This window comes from Lycium barbarum, chromosome 3 (genome assembly GCF_019175385.1).
Source record: "Lycium barbarum isolate Lr01 chromosome 3, ASM1917538v2, whole genome shotgun sequence".
NCBI classification, from domain to species: domain Eukaryota; kingdom Viridiplantae; phylum Streptophyta; class Magnoliopsida; order Solanales; family Solanaceae; genus Lycium; species Lycium barbarum.
Window position 1 is genome coordinate 65,672,177 of NC_083339.1, and position 19,002 is coordinate 65,691,178.

General features: G+C 32.2%; 1 long non-coding RNA gene across 1 annotated transcript; it reads right to left on the minus strand.

The window, feature by feature from the left end:
- Nucleotides 1-14,272: 14,272 nt before the first annotated feature.
- Nucleotides 14,273-18,259, minus strand: LOC132633906 (uncharacterized). Its single transcript, XR_009579924.1, has 5 exons — nucleotides 18,147-18,259; nucleotides 17,934-18,012; nucleotides 16,741-16,806; nucleotides 15,414-15,500; nucleotides 14,273-14,528 (listed from the first exon to the last, which is right to left on the minus strand). It is a non-coding gene; the product is annotated as an uncharacterized LOC132633906 (long non-coding RNA).
- Between the last annotated feature and the right edge of the window lie 743 nt (nucleotides 18,260-19,002).

Consider the following 19,002-nt stretch of genomic DNA (forward strand, 5'->3'; position numbering starts at 1 on the left):
TTGTGATTGTTTATCATATTGTCTATTCTTGATCCGTGTCCATATATAAATCCATTCTAATTTTTTCTTAATATTATTACTTCTGTGCTTCGTGATCGATGGTCAATGTGCCCAATTTTTATAAATAGAAGGTTCAAATTTAGTGTATCGCTTGAGGAAGAAGTCTCAGATTTACGCAAACATACGCAGGGTTTCTCAAATTATGCTCCATGAAAGAACATAAATACAAGGTTTAATACATCGATAATCCCTTAAATTTTCCAGCAAATTTCATTTAGACACTCGAACAATTGTTTGTTCCAATTGAGTACCTCAACACTTTATCATGTATTCAAGTGTTTAATTGAAATAAGTTGTAATTCGAGTATCTAAATGAAATTTGCTGGCAAGTTTAACGGGTTATTGATGTATTCAACCTAAAAGCAGGATATTTCACATGTATTGCACGCTGGTGTTTAGTTCAACATAATCTTTATATATTAAAGGAAAAGAAAAATGAAAAGTTTCTTCAACTTATATACATTATCATCTACGGTTTCATCCTTCAATTGAAAGACATCAATATGTACAAGTGCATGCACTCTAGTTAAGTAGACCTCGATCAGGCACATTTTTTTCCACTTTTTAAATGTCATTTCTTGGAAAGTCATGATTTGGTGAAAGTCATTAAAAGAAAGTACACTAATATATTTGCAATAATATTAGAGCCAGGAAGAGATCACTTACGTTTCATATGCCGCAGTAGACAGCAATTTAATTGATGATAACAACTTGCGGGATTTAGAATTCAAAAGGGTACCACAAAAGGAAGAGCAGAAGCACTAATTTTCGATATTCAACGTTTGAAATTTGACGTTGATCCAAACTTTATGAATTATGAGTCATATGTTTTTATTTTACTCTGGACCGTCTTCAGTTTGGTTCCTTTATTCTCCCCTCGTGCACCAGTGCCCATATTGTATATTTATTTTTGAGAAAAGGTCAAGAGTTGTACTTTACAAAAATGTTTAAAATGTTTGGCTCATCCATGTCTCGCCGTTACAATTTTAGACCGAAATTGTCCTTAACCACTAACATATCAATATGATATAAGAAAAAGGTTTAAATTTATTTTTATGGTTTGCCAAAGGTTAAACTTTACCTTTGTGATTTGGAAAAGTCTAACTTTACCTTGGTAATTTGCAATGAATCTTTGGAAGAAATATACGTGATTTTTTTTGTTCAAAAAAATAAAAAAAACAAAAAATTAATTCATGCAGCACGCTAGCAGCTAAACAAGTGAAATTAATTCATGAAGCACGCTAGCAGCTAAACAAGTGGCGCGCAATGCCAAGCCTTTTAAATATCTACAAGTTTCTTCTAAATATTTGAAGACGTTTGTTGTTCAATGTGAACATGCTTCTTTTCTTCTACATTCCTTATTCAGCTACTGGATTTAAATTTCTACTTTCCAACAAGTAATGATAATGCCCTATTCTTGTGGAACTTCTTCAATATGCTACTAAGTTCTTGGATTATCAGCTAGAGTGCACCAATTAATAAACGTGCCAACCAAAAATTGCGAAATTACAAATTGATAATTTGATGCAATAGTACTGCAGTTGTAGATGGAAATTTAAGGCCTGTTCGGAAAGCCACCTGGTAATTGGAATTGGTGTAATTACTAGGGTAGTAATTACACAGCTTACTGGTCTAAAAATATCCTTCCATCCACCTTTTAGGTCTAAAAATACCCTTAAGGTTTGTTTTTGGCTCAAATATACCCCTCAAACTAACAAGTTAAAATTAACTCTTTTAAAAAGCCAAATGGCATTTTGTAATTGGTCAATAATAAAATTCCGTAATTTAAAAAAAAAATCCAGATTTAAAAAGAAAATTGCCAATAATAAATTGCCAATAATTTAAAATTCCAGATTTAAAAAAAAATTGCCAATAATAAAATTCCGTAATTTACATATTTTTTTTATAAAAAATTGTGTGGAAACTTTAGGTTTAAGTGTTTTATTTTTTAAGGTTTTGATTCAAGCGTGTTATTTTCTTAATCAAGACATAAGCCAAATGGCATTTTGTAATTGGTCATACATTTTAATTTTAGAATAAGTAAAACCCACCCATTTCTTTTCAAAAAATAGTAGAATAATTGAATTAGATTTATGTTCAAAATAAAGTTATGTCTTGATTAAAAAAATAACACGCTTGAATCAAAACCTTAAAAAATAAAACACTTAAACCTAAAGTTTCCACACAATTGTTTTTTAAAAAAAATATGTAAATTACGGAATTTTATTATTGGCAATTTTTTTTTAAAATCTGGAATTTTAAATTACTGGCAATTTATTATTGGCATTTTTTTTTAAATCTGGATTTTTTTAAAATTACGGAATTTTATTATTGACCAATTACAAAATGCCATTTGGCTTTTAAAAGAGTTAATTTTAACTTGTTAGTTTGAGAGGTATATTTGAGCCAAAAACAAACCTTAAGGGTATTTTTAGACCTAAAAGGTGGATGGAAGGATATTTTTAGACCAAAAGGTGGAAGGAGGGTATTTATAAGTCTTTTTCAATAGGTTAGGGGTATTTATGAGCCTTTTCCGTTAAAGAATTTATGCATGAAAACTTGTGAGTTGTGACTAGGATGTCACGATATCTCAACCTAGTCATTTGTCTTTATGAAGTAAGAGTATAAATTTTCTAATTTTGATAGTAATTTTACACTTCAGTTTGCAACTTTAATTTGGACTTATACATTTTAATTTAATCTTCCAAATGATTAAGTTGAAATTTCAAAATGTTTAGCTGATTTATTACCTTCAAACACTTCAATCATCTAACTGTTGAATGCTTACTTTTGTATCCATACTTTTCGTATGCTTTCTTTTTCTTCTTCTTTGCCAATTCTAAAAGTATGTAAGGGAAAAATATATACTTTTTGAAGTGTTTAATTCCAGATATTTTGCCGGTATAATTGTCTCAGTTAATCTGGGGTCGAGCACGGAGCCTAATTAACATATCGAGCTTCTTACAACATCGAGTCGAACACAACTGAGATTCATTAATGTATAACCGAGCTCGAGCGGATCCATGTTGGGCTCGCTTCAGCTCTTTAATGTTTAGTTCCGCATAGTGTTACACCATTAGAAAATAATTAAATTGGATAAGATAAATATAAGGATTACTTCTTTATATTGGTAACTGCATTCAACTATGGTTGAATTATATACATTATTAGTTTAAGTCAGAACTCCAACTTAAATGAGGTAATATAACTCGAATAATATTGAACAGAGAATAGAACTTTTAGGCATAAAATAAAAACAAAAGGCAACAAAAAATTCAATTTTTATAATAAATAAAATATAAAAAAATTTAATTCCTAAATATAAAATATAATTACATTTCGTACCACTCGTAAAATAGGCTTAAACAACGATGTGTATAAGAAATATAATTACATTAGTTAAAGATGTATAAAATTATCAGTTTGTTATAATAATTAATAATTACTAAATTAGCATATTACTAACTTAATTAAACTTAATGTATCAGCACATCAGAATCCTCGCGGACTTAGGATTCGTCTTCTTATCCGAATAGGATTTTACTTTCTATGTATTATTGTTTGTCTAGTAGTTTAGGATTGTGATGTCTATAAATATACCCATTTCTGCGTAAAATAAGATAAGAAAACATTTGCATAGTTTTATATCTTTTTCATCTGCTTGCGTCCTCCAAGATTTAATATGGTATCAGATCCTATAGCTTCATGGTATCAGATCCTATAGCTTCTTTCTCAACAACGTCGTTTCTCCAGCATCTTCTTCTTCAAACCCCTTTGAACCATGCTCATCAGTTTATCTCAATCAAACTAACGTCAAAAACAAGTGTTGAGATGTTGTTGTCTCAATAATAGTGCTGAGCTTAAATGAGGTTTTGATGATTGACAAACTGTATCCAGAGACAATCAAGTACAAGGAATTACACGAAAGACATGAAAGAGTCAAAAGTCCAAATAGATCCCCAGCAGTGAAGCAGTTGCAACATAAGAGGAACTGCTCAGAGGAACCGGTCCTTAGAATGAAGACTAGAGAATACAATAAGTTGTTTCGTGCCAACTCGGAGAATTGGAATTATTGACTCAATCCTATTCAATGAGAAGTTGGATTTAAAGTTACAAAAAATTACCATAAGTTGAAAACATGGAATTAGCATTGGAGTAGGAGAAGGAAACTATACGCGCAAAAAAGGAAAGAAGTAAAGCCATATCAAACAAGGATTGGTTTTCAGACACACTATAAGACCAAGACTCGCCCACTCCTATATAACCAGCACCATCAAGAAGCTTTGGAACTTAACCACATCCAAAGAGAGAGACATCTAGAGAGAGAGCAGAGTCGACACCAGAGTCTTGTGGGAGCTGACTACAACATCAACTAAGGACATGTTCCTATCAAAATTTATCATTCAATTATTTTATTTAACATTTAGGTTCTTGTTGTGGTTCTACTTATTTAATATTTCTAGAATTGTGTAATAGGTGTGTATCGAGTTGTAAGGAACTTCTTTGATTAGGCAGAGTCATTGAAGTGTGTACAGAAAGCTAATAGTTTGGAACTGTTGAGTAAAGAGATGATTGGGGTAGGGATTGTTTAGAACCAATTTCATAGTTGTACAAGGTGTTGCAACCTTCAACTTGTTGCTCGTTGATGGATACAAATTATTCATGTAATTTCAGTATATAAAAATAAGATTTCAAATTAAAACATGAATAATTATATCCAATTCTTGTATTTTTCTAACAAATCTTGCAGAAAAAAAAACACGTGAAAAAGGAGAAATGAAGAAGCTAAAAATCAATGAAAATAGGAAGAAGCTACTTTGGCCAATATGGAACATGTCATCTTGCCAATATAACATGTGAGAAATGAAGAAAAGAAGTCACTTTGCCCAAAGTAATCTCATTTACTTTGGCCAAAGTAATCTCACTTACTTTGGGCAAAGTAGAAGCAATCAAAGGGGAATTGTTGTTGCTATAAATAGAGACATATTTTGTCTTAAAGATCATCCAATTGTAAAGAGGACACAAGAAAATGTCTTGGTCTCTCTCTTGTCTCTTTCTTTTAGTAAAAATATTTTTAGTCTTTTAATTTTCTATTTAGTTTTTCTTACTCCATAATGGAGTAATTTTCTTTAGTTGGATACTAGATGAAGCTTGATAAAATAATTATAATAAAATTAAAATTTCATTATTAATGATATGATCGCTTATTTCTAATACAACCAAATCATATAAAAGTAACCAATTAAAAATACCTCTTTCGATTAGTGTAGTTAATCGATTGACAGTGAAACAAAGACCTTGTTTAAAGAATGATTGCTTATTTCTAATTCAACTACTCCACATAACGACAATATATTAATAGCACCACTCTCGCTTATACTATCAATATATTGTCAGTTAGCAACACTAAACAATAATTGATTAATAACTCCTCTTTCAATTAGTGTAGTTAACCAATTAAAGTAATGACTTCAAACAAGAATTATCTTATTTGAGTGCACCAAGTGAACAAAAGCCTCTTTTGATTAGCCTTTGCTAAATCAATAAACTTATTTGATCCAATCCCTCCGTGAGAATAGGACCGAATAAATAAGATAAAGATCTCTCAAATCGATAAACCATTTGAGTCAATCCCTCCGTGAGAATACGACTGAAAGAAATAAGATAAAGATTATTTAAATCAATAAACTTGTTTAAATCATTCTCTTCTCCCGAATAAGAAATGAAATAACAAGATAAAGATTTTGATAAATAGCTTTAGTTATACCCAATAATAGATATAATCAATATCAAATAACTTGGTGTATAAAGATGATAAAGAGAAAATGTCAATATAAGAAGATAATACAATTAAGATGTTTATCATAACAACTTTATCAAGCTTCATCTAGTATCCCAACTAAAGAAAATTACTCCATTATAGAGTAAGAAAAACTAAATAGAAAATTAAAAGACTAAAAATATTTTTACTAAAAGAAAGAGACAAGAGAGAGACCGAGACTAGTTATTGTGTCCTCTTTACAATTGGATGATCTTTAAGACAAAAGATATCTCTATTTATAGCAACAACAATGCCCCTTTGATTGCTTCTACTTTGCCTAAAGTAAGTGAGATTACTTTGCCCGAAGTAAATGTGATTACTTTGGGCAAAGTGACTTCTTTTCTTCATTTCTCACATGTTATATTGGCAAGATGACATGTTCCATTTTGGCCAAGAAGCTTTGTCCTATTTTCATTGATTTTTAGCTTCTTCATTTCTCCTTTTCAATGTGTTTTTTTCCGGTAAGATTTGTTAGAAAAATACGAGAATTGAATATAATTATTCATGATTTAATTTGAAATATTATTTTTATATACTGAAATCTATATAATTATATAAAGTAGTGCATTAGGCCCGCCACGTGGCACCTCTCTTAGGCTTGGAAAGCTATTTATCTTTTTCCTTATTTTTTTTTTGCCTTTTCCCCACATTTTCCTATTAAATATCCATTGTTCCTTCTAAAAATAAAGGATAAACGTTGCACCTCTTCGGCAAGTGAAACATATGGTTGCAATTGTCAAGATGTGGTTACAAAATATAAGTGATTAAAGTCTAAACGATTACAAAATACAACTGATCAAAATGAATTTCTTCTTTTCCCAAAGAATCAAAACCTGCAGAAGTAGAGATAGAAATATTTGTAAATAGAAGACTAGAAATTTTTTTAAAATCTTTCGTTCTCTTTATCGCCTTGTCCCTACTTTCTTTCCTCAGGTACAAAGAAAAATCATTATAGACATATCACAAAACGCAAACAATCTCTAGCTCCTCAATCAGTCTCTAAAATTACGATTTACTAACAAAGAATTTACTTATTTATGCACAGAGAACAAGACAATCAGTTTGTACAAAAGAGAAGAGATGAGATACAGAGGAAGAAGATGATCACTCCACTAGGCATTCTTCTGTTACAACTCTTAGCATCAATTGACTGAGTTTCATCATGGATTAGGTATTAAGATTTGTGCATCTATTGATGATTTGTTATCTTAATTCGGAGGATTAGAAATATTACCAAACTTTTGTTTTTTGTAATTTGATAATTGTGACAAAAATACTTTGCGTGCTTTTGACAGTTTTTCTCTTGATTTTTTATTGTGTCATCGTGATCACTTTTTAAAAATTTCAGTTAAAGCTATGATTTGATTTGCCTCTTTTTAGTTATAGATTAACAAAGTACATTTATGTTAATGTTATAAAAAAATTATTCTTATATTATTTTCTGAGAAGAAAATATACATTAGTATCACTATGTTGTTATTTTAATATTAGAGTATTAGAAAAAAAGTCATTTCATAAATTAAATTGCTGAAAAATTTAAATTAGTATTACTATATTGTGATTTCAAATACTTTCTTGGTATCACTATGTTGTTGAGGAAATAATGTGATACCTTCTTGTGATATTTATTCCCTCAAATTCTACCAACTGTATATGCCATCTTTCTTCAGATACTTAATTTTTTTGTTATTTACTAAACATTTTGTTTTTCAAGATACTTGAGAAATGCTATGATGCCTCTCTGTGATATTCTATATATTAATTGAGATAATTTTAAAGACCTACCTCCAGGTTTCATCTCATAACACCAATCTTTATGTGATTTTCAATATTACGCCTACTTTCCTTATTTTAAATTATTTATTTATTACTACAATCTTCCTAGAGATCAACACCCATACTAGCCCATCAAATAATACTGTGAAAGGAAATTTATAAAGATGGGTCAAAGTTTTATGGTAATACAGTGAAAGGGAACCAAAGATGGGTCAATGAATAATGAGAGTGGAAGAGAAATTGTTTAGATTGTGCGAGGATATGAGCCAAGATTGACGATTAATTAAGAACAAGAAACCTTCTTTGACCTTAGAAGGAAAAGAACAATCTATTGACATTGAGCCAGAACTAGGAGGACGTCGAGCAAAAAGTTGGTTGAATAAATATTCTTGCAACTAATTAATTATGTTCATATAATTAACTAAATGCATCAAAAATCTATTTATTTTACCTCTTATTTACCCTTTTTTGTCTGTTTATCCAATAAACTATTATCTTTTAAAGATATTAAATAAAGAGAGTTTTAGTGCTTTGTTTGCATAATCGTCTTTCATTTTTTTTTTTTGAATAACATTAAAAATAGAAAGGAAAGGCGAGAAAGGCGAGAAGACTTATATTACATAGTTTTTTCTCTTCTATTAAATAAGAGTTAGCTTCCCTTCTCAATACGAAATTTCATTTATTTGAATTTGTTCTTTTATTCTATTTTTGCATAAGTATTTTTCCCCTATACATTTAATTTTTTAGATCTCATTTATGTTTGTCTAAGATAAACTATTTTTATACTTTGTGTTATAATACTTTTTATCTCTTATCTCTTTTACATCAATTAAATTTACAAAATAAGATGTCTAACCGCGCGAAGCGCGGGTCAATGAACTAGTTATATGAATAATTTGTATCCATCACATTTCCCCACACTTGAACTTTTGCTCGTCCTCGAGGAAAAGAATTTTCAAAAGAAAGGTAGAAAATCATGTGTTTTTTTTAAAAAAACTATTATTACTATTGTAAAATAAAAATTTAATCAAATAAATCTATCATACTACCAAATTTATAAATTTTCTATACCTATCGCATCTTTACCTTGTTTCTACTTTTATTTTTATAAAACAAAAACTATCTTCTTGATTTTTTGATTTCTATGAAATTGATAACTTTATGATCATCTGTACTGAGTATTCTTCATCTTTTGTCCATAGGCTTGCCCATTCGGTCTATCTTAACTAATATAGACTAAACACTAATTTATGAAATCTTTTAAGACTTTTTCTGGCTTGCAATGTTGGCTTCAGGCTGGTAGGGTAATATTATATTTGTAGTGACTTGCCTTTTTCCAACTTTGGAGCAGAATATTTCTAAGATCAGGCTCTCCCAAATATTTGCTATTTATATATTTTTCAACTTTACATATTTCTTCTTCTTCTTTTTTTTTTTTTTTTTTTGAATAATTCTGATTCTTTTTCAAAATGAGCTCCAAACTTATTTTCTGAAAAAGGACTTTTCAAATCATAAGCATGAATTTGTGTATTTAAATTTGGGCAATATTTATGTGTCAAAAGGAAAAAAAAAGTTTTAGGCTTCAAAATAGGTGCTAGAGATTTAATTTTTTTCCTGGTGCAATATTTAGAAAAGGTTGAGGTAAACAAAGAAAATCTAATTTCATTTTTCAAAAATCAGTATTGTCTAGAATTTCGCCTCAAAAGACATTCGGGGCAAGTTCTAGCATAAACATTGTGAATTCTACTTGCTTTTGACCATAACGCTTCTCAATCTTGGGATGTCCTGCCAAGTGTTGAAGATGTATGTTCTTGCCTACAAAAATAAACTCACAAACAAAGAAGTTATTTGATAATTATAGAAAATATATATTTGACATAGGATGACAAAAATTTTATTTTGAAAAATTAGCATTTTGCAAGAAGATAATTATAACAAAATTGTATGTAAAGATCTTTTATATATATATATATATGAAAGCAAGACAAAGGCCTGGTGACATGGCATCACAGAAACACAAGGTTGGTATTTATCTATTTTTACAGAATTTTGAGGGGAAAAAATTATTTTATAGCTTTAAAATTAAAACCCCCAAATTAAATACACCTTTTTGCCCTTAGCAACCCCGCAAACTACGGCAAGGCTTACAAAAACGATAACAGACCTCCCTAATTCCCCCCATCACACTCCCTGTTCTTTTTCCTATTCTGCCTCTTCTTCCCAACATCATTCTCCACACAACTTACAAACTCTTCTAGCGCCATCCCTCGCGCCACGCACAAAACACCGCACACCTTCCAGGTATGGTTTTCACCCTTTCTAAACCACTTACAGTTTATTTATTCTACACATATTCCATGTGTTTGCATTATATATATATATAAAAGCAGGACAAAGGCCAGTTTATTTTAGTTTCCGCATATTACATGTGTATTCAGTTTATATACTGTACCATTCCATACGAGCACCATTCCTTTCCGATTGCCAAAAATCTCTGACCGTTTTCATATTTTAAACCTCCACTGTGATACGCTTATACTTTCGGCTATCTTACAACTTCACGCATGTTGTGCGGATTTACAAGTACTATTTCATTAGATAAAGTTCTCCGCCGGCTTCGCACTAACTTGGTTCGTACTTATACTCCCCCCCCCCCCCCCCCCCCACCCCCCCTCCCCTAAGTAGGTCTACATTTTACACTTTATTATGACTTTAGATGCGCTTCAAATTAAGACACCATTTTGTTGCTCGCAATATTTGTGACATTTCGAGTTTACTTTAGTTTCCATATATCCCATATGTATTCGGTTTATATACAGTACCACGTCGTAGGAGTACACACCACGACCATTGTTACCTTTCACAAAGTCCATGTGAATTTAGTTTATACACTGTACCATTTATTTGTGCAAATATTAATTTTCTCATCACACTTCTTACTTAATTTTATTTAGCAATCAGATATCTTTCCAGTCTCTTCTTCGACTTAACTTAGGTAGGTTCCACTCAGTTACCATCTTTTACCGTAGGATCCCTCCTATCAAAGATCTTACCGGAGGAATTCATAGTATGAATTTTTAAACATTTTTCTTAAGTTCTGAGATCCACCAAACTTCCCCCATAGTCGGCCGATTTGCACACTATCCAGCCAAGCATTTCTCTGCAGTGCTAACGAACAGCTCATCTAGGATTCACGTGCTTTCCCGCGTGGAATCCTTTGATCTGCAATTTCTTATGACTCTCCTGTCATTAAAGATTTTGTCACCCATTCGATCAAGTTTACCAATGACTCCAACGCCCAATCCTAAGGTTAAAACGAAACCAAATAATGAAGCAGCAAATATTTTCTATGACAGAAGAAACAAACCTGTAGGTGGCTCAATGAAGAAGAGCATCTTTCCGGTTCATTACTCTTTGTCTGACACTATTATTGACACAAGCCTAAAATTTCTATTACTTGGAACTCTTATCGAGTTATTATACTAAAATTCCAGTAACAAAAACGAATTCTAATGTGAACAAGTCCTTTAGTAGAATCTGTTACTACTAATTTCGAGTGGAAGGGTGTAATATAAATTGACACCAAATGTTAGACTTAAAGGGTAATTACAACAATTCCTGATACTTAAAATAGATGAGCGAAGTAATGACCAACAGTTAATATAGCCACCTAAAACCTTTCTAATATATAGATCAAGCACTCATGAACTTGCATATATGTAGTTAATGTTAGCCCCTACAAGAGGCTATTCTCAATAATCTCATCCTTTGGATGCGCTTCTACTGCCTTCCAAGTCCCAGAATGAAGAACAATGCCCTTTATGCCTCTAACATAGGCTTATGCCCGAGAGAAACCAATGACTTGAGAACGTTTCAAGTACTGTTGTTCTTAAATTGGTACTATTTGTAAGGTTTATGCTCTTGATTATTTATTTGGCTCTACCAAATTGGTTTTTCCTCTTCCTTGCATAGTATTTCTTTTTATTTTTGGTCGTGACTTGATTCTACTCTTTCCTTGCATTCCTTGAATATTAGCTTCTCTGAATTTTTTCTGGAAGCTTTAACTCGCAATATGGCTTTCCGGTCTTGGTCTTATTGTTAAATTAGTAGCTCCTAATTTTCATGCCCACGATACAAGACTAGGTATTGGTTTCATTCTTTTTCCTAATTCCACTTATGCACTCTGTTAGTACTATTTTTCAATATAAAATACTACTAGCAGATTAAGAATCGCTTAGAGATTTAGAGTTAATTTTTGTTTCCACAAACTCCATCCGAATTTTGTTTATCTACAGTACCATTTTTGCGCGCAAATATTAATCTTCACATCACACACTTCTTGCTTAATTTTCTTCAGCAATCTGACATCTTCCTTAGGTAGATTCCACTCAGTAACCATCTTTAACCGCAAAGGGTTCCTCCGATAGATAGCCAAAAAACAGATCCCGCACAACAACTTCCGCCAAGGAAATGTCCAGGTAAATTTTCCTGCTTGCTTTAGTAACTTTAATACTTTGTTGTTTATCCAATTAATATCCCATTTAATCTTTTCATACAGTTATTGTGCTACCTCAGACCCCAGAGTTCTGAAGTGCACGACCATCTCACAATTGCGGATTGAATATCTGAGAAAAAAACAGGAACAACTGAGAGCCCAACTTTATAGAGGAGTTCTCGATCATTCCGCAAGCACAGAATGACTCCGTATATATTTGTTACTGTGCTAATTAAAAATTATGTTATCACATGTATTATGTCTTCCGATGACCGACTAGAATTCAGCTATAGCCATCAATCATGATACAAAGTTGCAGTATATTGAGGAATGAAAAACCCTGCTACTTTTAGATTTATTTTTCTCATTTTATGATAGTATTTAAAAATCCAGTTACATTTGTGGCACTTGATGTATAGTTTATGAGACAACAATATCTACAAAGCCAGGGCAGAGTAGAGGTAAAACAATTTCATGATCAAAGATTTAGCTTACTGTGATTATCAGGTAACCATGCAGCAAATTCTACTCTTTGTCCTTGCATTCCTTGAATATTAGCTTCTCTGAAGTTTTTCTATAAGATTTAACTCGCAATATGGCTTTCAGGTCTTGGTCTTATTGTTAAATTAGTAGCTTCTAATTTTCATGTCTATGATATAAAACTAAATGTTGGTTTCATTCTTTTTCCTAATTCCAGTTATGTACTATGTTAGTAGTGTTTTCCACCACAAAATACTACGCTACCGAATTTCTTAACAACTTAAGATTCTGTGGCATCCCTAACCATGACATACACTTAAAAGTAGGCAGTCCGGTTATGCTTCTTAGAAATCTAAACCAAACGGAAGGCCTATGCAATGGAACAAGATTGATTGTCATGCATCTTGGTGTCATGACCCAATTTGGCTAAGCCGTGCGGGCACTTACCTTTCCCACTTCAGTAAGCGAACCCTTAACCCAACGAAATTAAAGACATAAATAAATCAAGTGGAAGAGAATAATCACGTAGTCTTACAATAATATATAATAGAAATAGTGCGGAAATAAGGAAATACCTTCAGGATCTGGTCTAAGCCATACAAGAGCATCTAAGAAAATATATACAAGTGTGGAATATAATAATACATCAAACTTGTCTATGTCTCAGAATAGAAAAGTAAGACATAATAAGAGGAGTCTTCAAAGCAGCGAACGTCTCATGCTCACCCTGTAAACTCGAAGCAGTCCTGATAACGACGATCTGCCACGGGAGACGGAAGAAGTCCCAACCTGGAACTCTGCATTCATAAAAGAATGTAGCAAGTGCTGGTCAGTACAAAACCACAGTACTGGTAGGTATCATCGGTCGACTAAGTATAGCTAACATAATTCAGACAATAAAACAAGATAGGCAGATAAATAAAAAAATATAAGTAAAAAATAATCGGAGCCAAGTTCACGTCATCGCCTAAGCAGAGCATCTAAACCCAAATGTGTTAGTCTCAATATGTCTAATCTGAAACCAACATCACAAGTAAAACACCAAATCATCTCATTATAAGCCATGATACAATGCAATGCAATGATGTATGAATGCAAATGCAATGCCATGCAATGCTGTGTACACATGTACTCCGGATGGAATACCTCCACGTCTCGGTAGCATGACCCAAGGTGACTCGCAAAGTCTAAGTGCCACTCGTCCCGGATCTTTGCCCAACAAACACTACAAGAAAAAAGGTCTTTAGCGAAAGGAAATCCAGTCGTTAAAAGTTCAAATCCGGTCGCTATAAATCAATAACGACCGGAAAAAACCTGGTCGTCACCGGTCATTAAAAGCCTTGTCGTTAAAATTTAACGACTGGATTTAAGATCCGGTCGTTAAAGATTCTTTAGCGACAACAAAAAATCCGGTCGTTAACCTTCTTTAACGACCAGATTTTCCTTTCACTAAAACTATCATCCGGTCGCTAGAACCTTTATAGACAACAACTGATTTGGTTGTTATACGTGCTTTCAATGACCGAAATTCCTTTCATTAATTGTCCATTGCTTTCTACGATACTGGAATGTTAAATATTATTAAATATAACTATTGAAAATTAAATTTTAGAAAGGAATCATTACTTCATATGCTTTCACACATCCAAATATACCAAATAATCATATCAAATTTCACTGTTAATACAAATAACTAAAGCATTACGTACATTGTCAGAAAGCGTATCAATCCAAATTATATGACGCTATTTTATCAACTCCTAGAAAGATAATAGAATTGCGGTATATGTACATAAGACATCTTTAGACCACCACTAATAGAACTTAATCAACTTCTACTTCAACTTGCTTTGCACTTTCTTCGAGGATAGGTTGTTTACACTTCATATTCATGATCTGTCAAAAGAACAAGTTCATTTCAATTTAATAACAAACCTCTTAGTAGCAAATAACAAGTACCCAAACATATGGAACAAGTGGGATTTCTCTACAAGATAATAAAGCACAATAACAGTATAAAGTTTTATGATCCAAGATGAGTTATGACGAATAAATCTTACACAAGAAGTGTAAACATCTTTCAAAGAAGGATGAATTTCTATTTAAAAATATCCTACCAGAAGCAAAAATAAAAAGGATGAGCATGAAAAAGATGTGCTTCTGAATGAACCCATATTCCTCTAGGTGATCAAATGAAATTGTGCACTCTAATTAAGAGAATGGGCAAATTTATACTAAATGATGGTGCTACTCACATTGTTAGGTTAATAAAAGAAGCAAGTGGAAAAAGATTCTTTAACAATCTTATTAAATAAACAACTGGAGCAAATAGATCAAGCTCAGCCATTTTATCATAAGACCCAAACTTCCTTAAAATGCAAATATACCAAAAAAAGGATTAAATTTACTAACTCCCAAGTCATTATCTGTAGAATCATTTCTAATCATTAAGTTTTTTATAAGATCTTCACAATCCAAATGTGACAAGAACATATTTTACAGTATTTGTAAAGGTCGGATAGTGATTACTGCAATTTTAAGTATGGACATAATCACCATCCTTCGCGAATAGATGCCGTGAAAAGAAACATTAGTATAACAATTAAAAAATGAGAAAAACACATCTTCTTCATCCGTTTTAAGGAGCCTCCAGTTTTTCAAAAAGTATTTCAACTTCTAAACTGCCCAAAATTTATCTGTCACACCATATTTGCTCTCCATAAATGAAGACAAAATTGCCACAAGAAATATAGAATACTAAAATATGTCAAGAATGTATACCTTATAAGAAGCTTTTTTCTGCTCTGCACTTTCAACTACATTTTGCCAATGGGAGTCTGTTCTTAATGTGGATACAGAACCAACAACCTAAAATCAAAATGTAGAACTAAGCAGTAAGCAAAGCTTTATAGAAGCTTGTACAAGATTATTGTAACTTTCTGTGCAGCTTCAATAATTTTGTTAACAAGAATAGCTTGAAACTTCCCATAAGGAAGGATAATCACCAAGTTCATAATTATTACACGCTTTCTTTTTCAACAAGCTTATACAACTTTGTGAAGTACTTAGCTGCACTAGTTGAATTTTTTTAATCAAAAAGCATAAACTAGTTCAGTTGAGAAATGGCACACAATAAAATCTGCAACTACATGCACATCCAGTATGTTTTAAGTACCATTGAGAGGATCTAAAAATCTAGGACAAATTTAATATAGGGAAAAGAGTAACAACTCACAACTTCAGTAATTCATTCAGTCTCTACAATCAACAGACATAAAATGTAATTTCATCTACTTCATCTAGTTTGTGTATGGATTAAAATAAATTGAACAATGGTTTGAGCTGGCATATAGGATGCCACCCAAGTTTAGAACATGTTAGAAGAAAGAACCAGAGACAGCCACAAACTGTAGGAAACGGAGATCCAACTCCTATCTCCTTTTTATGCTTGATCTTCATTTTGCTTTTATAAGATTCAAGTTATAGTGACGTTTCAATAAAAGAGCCACTGGAGCTAATTATGATCCATGTATTACGCATTGCAAATCGATGGTATACCTCATTTTGGCTAAAATTATTTCCAGAGAAAATGAGAAATTTACTTTATGAAAATGTGATAACTATTTTACGGCTAAATTATCAAACTAGAATGGCAATTTGGGGAGAATTTGTTCAAAGAACTCTTAGGTGAATGTGATAGCTTAAAGTAATTAGGACATGAAGTACAATCTTCTTCAAGGTGAGGAACATAATGGGAAGAAAGTGTAAAATCCTTGACGTCCCAGGCAAGTAGATTTTTCCTGGTGCCTTAAGTAATTTTTTTTCGTTGGCTAGACTCTTGATTCCTAATATTGTAGATTCAACATCTAAATATTGTAGGCAGTATCCACAAAGTAACAGAAGAAAATAGTTTTAGCAGTTCATCAGTTTTTAAAGATCTAGTAAAAACTATGCAGGTTGGTTTCCCATAATGCTAGTTGATATTGAAGGAAAGAAAATTTTTGTTGCAGAATATAAGAACATCTATAAATTACTTATGCTTAACATATGGATACAAAAACAACCTAGATGAAGAAATTCAGGAGTGCTGACAGTATTCAGGTCATACCTTTTGGTTAGCTTTGGTTGGACGTGTTTAACTGTTGATTTACTTTTCTTCCTTCACGGTCACAATCTGATCAAGTTAACATCAACAAAATCTCATCAAAAGAAAGTGTCATCCAACATAGATGTATTGCGGCTTCTTAAATTATAAGCTGTAGAATGGATGGAGTGTTAAATTAGTAGTAACAACAAACAAAATGGCCAAAAAACTAAGATTCAACTTTATAGTGGTGATGGATGCAAAAGCAAGAGTACAATTGATTATACAAAAATGCCTAAAGTCTCAATAATCAACTTATAGTAACACCACTATAAACATTTTCCTACAATTCCATAATTCTCCATTCGTATGGGATAACCGATAATTCACGCCAAAACTCAAATGCTTACTGTAAATAAGCGAGAATGTCAGGAAATAGAAAAGCACAAAGAGATATACCTTCTATTTTTTTTCTTCTACAATTAGATTTTAGAAAAGCATGGATCTCTATGATAGGGAAGGAGATTATCCACAAAAGCTAGAAAACCATCTTATTCAAAAGCTACCAAGTCAAGAACTATAGGATTATAGAAGCTTCTTGAATACCTGCAAAGTCTTCCTTCATAAAAGATTATAAGTAAATATATCAATCTATCACCCCAGTCCATTTGCTTTGAAGAACTTTATGAAGATAGATAATACTACACATGGAGCACATAAATAAATAAAGTTTCAGAAAAAAAATCAAAAGTCCATAGTAAAAGAATTATACTAGACTCTTGTTATTGTCAAATTTGGAATTCTGAAGATTTTTTTTTAACTTTCTCTTGTTATTTCCTAATAGAAAATCTTAATTGACATTAACAAGATGAACCCATAATTCCCACATATAGGGAATATGTTTTCTTGCAATGTAATGATAATACGGATAACCAACTGAACAATAATATTTAATGATGCATTTTCCTCCTCCACCAATGTTAGCTTGATAAGATGAAAAGTATTTTCGCAAAAATTAGACCAAACACATAATATTTTCCCAGAATGCTTTCTATCTTTTCACAATATATGAAGGCTAATTCATAACAAAATCCAAACACCAATGATTAGATATTCACATGCGCAGTTCCTATGGATATTAATACCAAGAATTCAAACATCAATATGACCAAGAAAGGTCAAATCATAGAACCAACAAGAAAAGAAATCAAAATTACCTTTCTTCCCTACAATTCCAATCTTTTTTCCCTCTACTACAATAATTTCCTCCACGTATACCTTCCCATTGCCACCCCTCTGAAAGAATAGAGGAAAAATCACCGACATAGAACTAAAGTTTGAAAAAAAAAAGTCCGGATTATTCATAATTCACTAATATTATTGAGAAAATAATTCATTTGGAACATTGTTATCTCTTGCATTTGACTTACCCGGGATTTGTGTGGCCATTGTCAACTACAAGCCTATCTGGTGACCCAACGGATAGAGAGAGTGGGCACTGGGAGTTACCACTAAGAAAATAAATGTTGTGTTTGTATGTTAGGGTTTTACTTACTTTAGGATCGAGGGAGTTTGGGAAAAATATTGGGGGAAAAAGTGGCGCCTCTTTTTTTATTTTTTTATTTGGTTCTAACGACGGGCTGTCATAATTTTTAAGCAGCAAATATTATTGTTTCATTTTTTTTAATAAAAATTGAATTTCAACGACAGGAATAAAATCCAGTCGCTGTTAGTGTACTTTTGACGACCGATTTTTTGCCCCGTCGTTAGCCAATGGTCGCTAAAAGTCAAGTTTCTTGTAGTGAAACAGACGAGACTCCGAATCTTTGCCAACGGAGGGTTCTCACCAGCACCACCCCGGTGGTCCCGCGGACTCCATGCACCACTCAATCCACGATTTCGGAATGAACATCGGATATCGGACTCTCACGTCACTCAAGTAAAAATTGAGCCCAGTTTATCACAGTGTTTCATCAAGTATCATTAATGTATCAACAGTGTATCATGAATGGATAGGAATGCAGGCAATGTATGTATCATTATCAATAATTTGATCAATATCACAAGTACCAACATGGGTACGCCAACAACATATCAATGTCACGAGTACCAACATGGGTACGCCAATAATATATCAGTGTCACAAGTACCAACATGGGTACACCAACAATATCAGGAAAGACTACACAAGTCATATAGAACTCTATCCTAGTATCAACATCAACACGCAAGATACTATAGTATCATAATCAAGATGGAACAACAGATTCCAATCATCTACTAACA